The sequence below is a fragment of the Peromyscus eremicus genome, chromosome 9 (assembly GCF_949786415.1).
Source record: "Peromyscus eremicus chromosome 9, PerEre_H2_v1, whole genome shotgun sequence".
Lineage (NCBI taxonomy): Eukaryota > Metazoa > Chordata > Mammalia > Rodentia > Cricetidae > Peromyscus > Peromyscus eremicus.
This window is the reverse complement of record NC_081425.1, coordinates 50,223,411-50,232,265: the sequence shown is the minus strand read 5'-3', so window position 1 is coordinate 50,232,265 and position 8,855 is coordinate 50,223,411. Positions and strand designations below refer to the sequence as shown.

Genomic DNA, 8,855 nt, shown 5'->3' with positions numbered 1-8,855 from the left:
GTGTTCACATTTGATGTGCAGGCTGAGAGTGAGCAAATAGCTTAGACCTGGAAGGCTAATCTTTGGGTGTCTTTATCTAGATGGAAGCAAGAAAAAGATGAAGAGACTATTTAAAGTTGAAAAGTCCCTGGGGCACCACCTCTCCACCCTCAATTTCTGTGTAATGAGAAAGAATTGCTTCTCACCATTGGACTATCCCTCATAAACCAACATTGTCAGAATCCACACTGCTTTTTTTTGAACATTTTCCTCTTTTTCCTATACCCTTTGGCAAATCCTGGTTGTGACAGCAATGAAGTACTGAGTCCATGCATAGCTGAAGGGAAGTCTTTGACTGACCTGAACCCAACCCCTTGCCCCAACAGATGTCACAATGGTATCACATCATAATCAATGGAATACTCCAAGAAGGTTGAGTCCACGGTCAAGGGTCAAAGGAGACAACCATATCTAGTTGTCCTTTCCCCAAGGAGTTTATTCTTCCAATAGTTGCCTGGGAGGTGTTAAATGTCTATTGTCATTAATAATATATAAAATAGTGATGTTTTCATCTAGGAAATCCCAAGATATGGGGAAGTGAAGAGAAACTGAGGTCACCTGTGTACACACTGAGAAGACATTGGTGTGTCATCATTAGCCACCAGGAGTTATATCTGCCTAAAAATGGATTCTGAGCTTATAAGAATAGAGAGAATTTTGTAGTTAATAAATGAAACCTGTGATTGAGACTTTCCCAGAGCACAGCCCAGAAGAGCAGGCAACTCACCCCTGCCATGCCTAGGCCACAGACGAGAGACACTGCCTCCTACCACAATCCTCTGGCCTCTTCTAAGTTAGCATCGTCAGAGTTCTCTAGAGAAAAGGGACCTGCTAGAGAACAGAAACTGAGTTCGGTGATAAGAAGACAATAGCAGTTGGGCAGAGACCTCACTACTCTAGGGAGAGGAATGGTGAGGATGGTCAAGGAAGGACCAAGCATGCATGAGACCAGAAACCAGCCACCTGGGCCATGGCAGTTTCGCTGGAGTGATTACTGTTACATGAATGATGAGGTTGGGTGGTTTGGGACTGCCAAATGGTAAAACTATAATTTTGATTCTGCCACAGCCTTCTGTGATATCTGGAGCCATGAAATTAACCATAAGGCTCCTTGGTCCCGAGAAGGTGGCCGGCTGCAGAAAAGGGAAATCCTTGAGATGCTGCTGCTGCTGTGAGAATCACCTTTCGTAGTGATTGGCAGATCTCAGCTACCGTTCTGTGGTCAGCTGTTACCTGTAACAGCACGCAAGTGTATTGATACACAGGGATGGCAGGTATGTGAGGTCCCCTTGTATGTACACATACGCCTGAAGCTTCTGTCTGCAGTGCCAGGTGGAACCTTTGCCAGCCGTGCATAATGAGGCACAGAGGCTAGGAGTGCCAGCATTTCGCTGATAGTCACACTAAATGCTATAGACACTTGACTTTATGGCTCCTTCCGCCTGCATATTAAGCAGCCAACAGACATCACTCCCCGCAGTGGCATTTCAAGTCTGGTGGCAGGGCGGGAGCAATGGAAAAGGACACTTGCATCGTCCAGGAAGCCCCTCAGATTGGTAGGATTCTTCCCATCTCAAAGCTCCAAAATAAGGAAACAATGAAGGCAATGGGCCTGGACTCATGCCTACCCTTTGCAGTGGCATTCTGCTCAGAGACAACATTCTCTTCTTTTCTAAGAGCATCCTAGATTGGAGATCACCTGGGAAGGCCAGAAAAGCTTTGCCAAGGAGTCCTGGTCCTGCAGTTGGGTGGGAGAACCCCAGCCTGTCTGCACAGCTGCCGCTGCTTCTGGCTTGAAGTGGCCTGGGAGGCAGCAGGACATGGATCAGGAAGATGCCCTCTGCTGACTCCAGATCAGGAGCTGGCTTCTAATCCTCTGCCTCTCCACTCCTCCCTTCCGCTCTCCTCATCTTCATCTCCTTGATTGCCTCTTCTTCTCCTGGGTGGCCCTTCTACTGACCCAGATGCCCTCTATTATTTGCCAAAGAGGAATTCTGGCAATCCTGTAACCTGAGTTCAGGAATGACAGGAGGGTCCAAAGGCTCTCACGGAAGGCAGAGAGACAGCAGGTAGAAGTGCAGGGTCTGCTCAGCCAGCTGAACCTCCAGATCTCTTACTGCTTACATCCTTCTCCCTCTGTGCCCCAGCCTGGCCTGCCTCACACTCCTTCTGCAGCAGCATCCAGCATGATTGAGAGGCCAGGAGACTGCCTGCCAAGGAGTCAGTCATTCTAGCTTCGCCTTCCCATTTCCCTTCTCTCGTGGTCCAGCAGCCAGGTACAAAAACAACAGTGCCCCCAGTTTACACAGAGCCTCTCATCCAGGAAATCTCAAAGCACAAAATCAGCCAGCCAGACTGATTACACTCATTTTTCTGGTGGAGGAAAAGTGTCTTTTCTGGAAGGGAAGTTGATTACCAAAGACTATCCTAACTTCCCACTGGGAGGAGCTGCATAATGGACCCAGGCACCTCCTCCTGGGCATTTTACATGCCCTCTTGCCAGTCCTATCCTGTCTCTGGAAGTGAGGAGACAGATAATGGGAACTAAGCCAATGGCTTCTCCGACAGCCTGGATTCTAACCATAGAAGGAAGAAAGACAGATTCATTCCTCCTGTACCCTCCCCAACACATAGAGTCGTTCCTGTTTTTCCAGTACAGTGAGAGATTTACCACTCCAAGCCTGTGTTCTCCCATTCCAATTCAGTTAAACCCCATAATCCTAAAAGAGGTGCTTACCACCTGGAGCAGCCCAGTGACTCACCTGATTGTTATTCTTCTGTGACTTCTGCCAGCACAGGGAAAATGCCAGAGTGTTTCTCCTCTCTTTCATAGGGGCATAAATACCCCTTAGAATGTTTCCCCACTGCAGGTTTCTTGCCTCATGCTGAGAGACTGGGAGTCTAGGTAGTTATAGTAAAGCAAGGGACTATGAAGGAAAGGAGTGAAAAGCCGGGCAGAGGGAAGAGAGGAGGGAGAGAAGGAGAGGGGAAAAGAGAAACGACCACAGTGGGAAGGAGGGGGAGGGGGGACGTGGAGGGGAAGGCAGCTGCTGCAGTTGCAGGCATCACTCTTGGTTCTATGCCAGGGATTGCAGACACTGTGTTAATCTACTCTGGCTGCCATAACAAAGTACCACAGGCTGTGTGGTTAAAGCAACAAAGATTCATCTTTTCACCGTTCTGAAGGCTAAGATTCGGAGACCAAGGTGTGAGCAGTGTTCTCTCTCTCTCTCTCTCTCTCTCTCTCTCTCTCTCTCTCTCTCTCTCTCTCTCTCTGTGTGTGTGTGTGTGTGTGTGTGTGTGTGTGTGTGTGTGTGCACTCAGGCATGCACATCATAGTCTCCTTTTGTAAGGACACCAAACATATTCTAATGATCCCCCTTTAACTTAATTACCCCAGTCAAAGGCCTTGGCTCACATGCAGTACAGGTTATATCCTGAAATACTGTTTTAGGGCTCTTTGAGATGAATTGGGACTAGAGAGCAAGCAGGTTACAAGGCAGCTCTTTCCAGATACAATTGCTCGAACCCCATGATACCTCCCAGGGGTAGGAATTATCCCCATTTGGAGAATGTAGAAGTGTAAGAGAAATTTTAGACAGTGTGCCCAAAGTCCTCAGTAAAAACAGATGGAATGAGCACCAGGCTCAGCTCTCTTAAGAGTTGAGCATGATGATCACAACACACTGCTTCTCATCTAGAGTGACAGCTAGCAGGTGGATGGGAAAGAATGTGACCTTTGAACTAAGTAGACCTACCCCAGCTCCTCCTGTCACGCATGACTGAGAAATGAAATGGCCATCTATGTAAGACCTGCTATGAAAGCCATGGTTAGCAAAAGTTGTTTTATCTGATTGTAGCCATTTTTTTTTTCAGAATATATGTACAGGGAGGAGCTATACAACTAAAGCAACTATCTAGTTATATTGCTGTTCAGTAGAACTCCCAGAGTCAACATACACACACATGCAAAGATAGAAAAGGTGGGAGACCTGTCTAACAGGGATACTTGGGAGCTGTAATTACCAGGTTAAAGTTGTGATGAAACACCCTCTTGGACTGGAGTATTGACATCATTAGCCTCCTTGACGGTTTTGTGGTTTGAATGTGAAAGACTCGTGTGTTTGAATACTTGACTTCCCCTTCCCCCTATGGCACCGTTTGGGAGGTAGAGGAACACTTACAATGCAGAGCTTTTCTTCAAGAAGCTTTGAGAAGTGGGACATTGAAGTTTTATAGTTTAACTCCATTTCCCGAGGGCTGATGTGATGTGGCGAGCTTCCCACCCCACATTGCTGCTGTCGCCATGCCTCCTCCCCATCCCAGTATGATGTAACGTGTACCCTCAAATTGTTAGCCAGAATGAGTCTTTCCTTAAGTCATTTATTATCAGGTATGTGGAAACAGAATTGAGAAAAGTAAATGACCGAGATGGCAACAGGAATTGTGTCTTCAGCCTCTATGTCTCAATGGGGCCTGACATACCCAAGATAGCTAGACCATCTCAGTGAACAAGGGAGAAAAGTATGCAAATAAGACCCCCTAGGCCCTCAAGTGGGACTTTGCACATAAATTCACAAAATAATCAATGGTGAATAACAATAAGTATCGATCTCTTTCATAGGCTTTCAGACTCCTGTGTAGTTCTCTGTCACTATGGTTGAGTAGGATGCCTCTGCTCCACATATTTGTCATCCTTCTCTTGAAATTAATGAGCTTGCTAGGACATTTCCTCATGGATATGGCAGAAGACAGGATCTACTGCTCAAGCATAGTTTAAGATCCTGCTACCATTACAAATCCCAGCATCCTTTTGTCCAAAGCAAGTCCCATGACTGGATTCCCCAGTCAAGGGGTGACAAGTTACTTTCTATCACAAGGCCACAGCAGAGGTCCAGCTCTTGCAAAGGGTGAATAACTGTGGTAAAATCTCATCTATCACAATCCCTTCTGACTTCCCAGCCATTTCCATGGCTCCATCATTCCATTACTCTCTGTTAATAGCAGTTGTAGAAGAATATCACCCTCTTTTATATTTTTAAGGATGACACACTAAGAGTATTTCCTGAGTCCATGCTACTAAAATACAGCTCATATAATAGATGAGATCAGGTGTTCAGGTTCTTAGAATTCCATCTTAGGATGTCTTCCACCTGCACTGTCTTAGTTAGGGTTTCTATTGATGTGATAAAACATCATGATCAAAAGTAAAGGGGAGGAAAGGGTTTATTTCATCTTACAGTTCCACATCACGGTCTGTCACTGAGGGAAGTCAGGGCACGGTAGGACAAACGGCAGGAACCTGGAGGCAAGAACTGATGCAGAGGCCATAGAGAAGTGATGCTTACTAACTTGCTTCCTTGGCTTGCTTAACCTGCTTTCTTAGAGCATCCACTAGTCCAGGGGTGGTACTGCCCATAGTGAGTTGGGCACTCCATCAATCATCAATCAAGTAAATGTACCACAGGTTTGCCCACAGGCCAATCTAGTGGGGGCGTTATCTGAATTGAGATTCCCTCTTCCAAAATGACTCTAGCTCATGTCAAGTTGACAGAAAGCTAGCCAGCACACATGCTGTAACTTCCATCTGAAGTCACAAGTAGCATCAGGTCTTGACCTTCTCTGAAAGATCATCAGGGTCCACCCCAAATTGACTATGACCTTCTCTTCTAGGTAAAAAGAACCAGAAGCTGACAATGTAGATGTCTGTTCCCCCAATGTCTTGCTTCTCAGGTCTTTTAAATCCCTTTTAATTTAAAAGGACCTTTGAGCCTGGTTCTTGCACAAATACAATCACAAGGAGGCATGATCAAGTGATTTCTTAAGTGGGCGCCTGAGGCAGAGCCAAAGGGCATCCAAGAGTCTGAAAGCACTGTTAGAACAACCAATTTCAAGAGAATTGCAATCTGGCACAATCTTAGATAGCAGTATCTCCCTTCATACTTACTCTACCCCAAATCACTGTCCAGACACATTCTCTACTTTATTAATGACACATTTTCCCCAAATAGACATCTATGGGTAAGCAGAGAGAAGCAACCAGATGGGATGACACAGAAGTCAGAGATAAAATATGTACAGTGACAACATAATGACCCATTTGTTTATCTGTGTACTTGTTTAGAATACCCCACCCTCTTGCATGAAGAGAGTACAAACTTCTGTAACTACATATCAGACTAAACACTGACTCAGCAATGGTTGTCATGCTTGAGGATGAAAGAATGCAACTTTCTGTTCTGTTCTATTTAATATGAACTTGTGAGACTCAATCTTCCCCAGCAATTATTTCCCATCTACAAATATGTGTGTAGTCAATGACTCTTGACTCAGAAGGTCTTGGCAATGCACAATAGAGGATGATGTCCTTGTACTGGGCAAGGAACTTTATAATAAGTGAGTTTCATCTCAGGGGACTGAGATGATAAAAACCAGTATCATCAGTGGTTTCTGGGGACCAAGTCTAAGACAACCTGGCATGAGGAGGATCAACATATGGGTAGCCTTACTGTAGGTGGAAGTTTCTATCCTGCAAGCCACTCCCAAGTAACCACACAGAGGCTTAATATTAATTATAAATGCTCAGTGAATAGTCAGGCTTATTAACTAGCTCTTATAATATAAATTAACCCATTTCCATTAATCTATGTATTGCCACATGGCTCATGGCTTTACCTGTCCTCCAATATGTCTTGCTCCCTCTGTGTCTCCTGGTGACTCCTCTAACTCCACCCTCCTTCTTCCCAGCATTCTCCTAGTCTGGCTTTCTGATCCAATCTCTTCCTGCCTAGCTATAGGCCAGTTAGCTCTTTATTAACCAATGAGAGTAATATATATTTACAATGTACAAAGATTGTTTCACAGTATTTCCCCCTTTTGTCTAATTAAAAAGGAAGGTTTTAACCTTAAGATAGTAAAACTATATATAACAAAACAGTAATTATAAGAATTACACTTACAATATCCAGTCCATTTGTATTTGGCAAATTTAGAGAAAATATTATTTATCTTATCTTTGTAACTCTAAAGTTTTATACCTAGCTTACCTTCTATCACAACTAAGGAAAACTTTAACTGTGACTATCTAGTCTTTAACTCTGTCAAAGACCCCAGAAGGGTGCAATGTTGCCTAAGCACAGGGACATCTGGCTGCTTGGACAGTCACCCTAGGTTGTTCTGTAAAACTGGAGCATCCAACTTTGGCCTACAGGCCTAGTATATCTAACAGACATTTCTGAGAAGCAGGGAATTTTGAAGGATTGTCCTACCTTGTCTTGACAAAGTTTGGGCAGCTCCCTTTTTTGTGTCCTGCTGGTCCAGTTTGGACAGTATAACTGTCAACAATTGAGGCAAGGGCAGTTTCTTTGCCCAAGTGGCTAGCTAGCTTTTGCCATAAAGAAAGCCAACTCCATGTGGAGTTCCTTTGATGTCCATCATCTTCTTTGAAGTAGATTGGTGCTGCCAGAAGCAGACATGTCTCACTGTTAAGAAAAGTCTTACGTTATTAAACATATTAAATTATAATACAATTGTACAATATTGATTTATTGGCTGTCACTTTGATAAGATCTAGAATAAACTAGGAGACAAGCCCCCATGCACATCTGCGAGTAATTATCTAGATTAGGATAGTCTCTGGGCATCTTTGTAAAGGGATTTTCTAGATTAGGATAATGGAGCTGAGAACACGCACCCTAAAAGTGGGCAGCGACCTTCCCTGGGCTTGGATCTTACACTGCATAAAATGGAACAAGTTGGGACTAGAGCAATGCCTCACTCAATAGTTAAAAGCTCTTGTTGCTATTGCAGAGGACCTGGGTTGGGTTCCCAGTACCTTCTGGCCTCCATAAGCACTGCATGCCCGTGGTGCACACAGACATACGTGTGGGTAAAATGCTCACACACATAAATAAGTCAAATAATTTTTTTAAAGGACCAAGCTAGCCAAGCATGAACAATCATCACTCTCTGCAAATACAACATGACTCACTACCTCAAGCTTCTGCACCAGGACTTCCTCTCCATGATGGACTATACCCTCCCTGAGCCAAAATAAACACTTTCTCCCCGAAGTAGCTTTTGTCAGAGTAATTTATCACAGAAACCAGAAAAGTAACTAATACACTTCTCAAGGAGAAAGACCATAGGATAGATGTCTAGAGGTGTGCCTGCAAGGATGCTGCAAGGATGAAACCTTCCCAGCTACAAAAAGGGGGGGAGCAGGCAGGGAGGAGAAGAAATGAAAAGATGTCTAAATATGAACTTGGATGAAGCCGCCTGAATTTTTCTCATAGTCTTCTTGGGACCAACCCCTTCAACAGAGCCATTTACCTTTATATCGAGAAAATAGAACCCACTGGAAAGGAAGTAAAATTTGATTGTATTAGGTGAATTATAAGTAACCCAGAACCTCTAGCACACAGCCTCAGCAGTCAGTGGAGAAGGCATTTCATTAGCTTCTTAAGAAATGAGGAGAAAGCACTTATTAAGTATTCTTGTCTTAGCAAACGTCCGAAGTTTTCAGGCCACTAACACCAGCTTTTCTACTGAATCTTAAGACTGGGAAGAAACCACTTTCCTCTACTCTTGCTTCTCAGAAAAGCATGGTGCCTAATACCATGGATGACAGACATTCAGTGATTACCTGTGAATGACTGAAAATGGGTGTGGTCTGTGGGTGGCACCATTCCCCCAAAGCTCCATAGGTTGTGGCATCCATGTTTCAGAGCCTGGGTATCCTGTTAATTAGTCCAGTTCTGCCTACACAGCTGCTAGCTCATTGTCAATAGTAAGTATAGCAATCACATTCTATTCCA

The 8,855-nt window shown here is 44.3% G+C and overlaps 1 long non-coding RNA gene across 1 annotated transcript; it reads left to right on the top strand.

Annotated features, from left to right (window-relative positions):
- Positions 1-436: 436 nt before the first annotated feature.
- On the top strand, positions 437-8,111 carry LOC131919906 (uncharacterized). The gene is made up of 2 exons (XR_009381458.1): positions 437-1,313; positions 7,973-8,111. It is a non-coding gene; the product is annotated as an uncharacterized LOC131919906 (long non-coding RNA).
- The last annotated feature ends 744 nt before the right edge of the window (positions 8,112-8,855 follow it).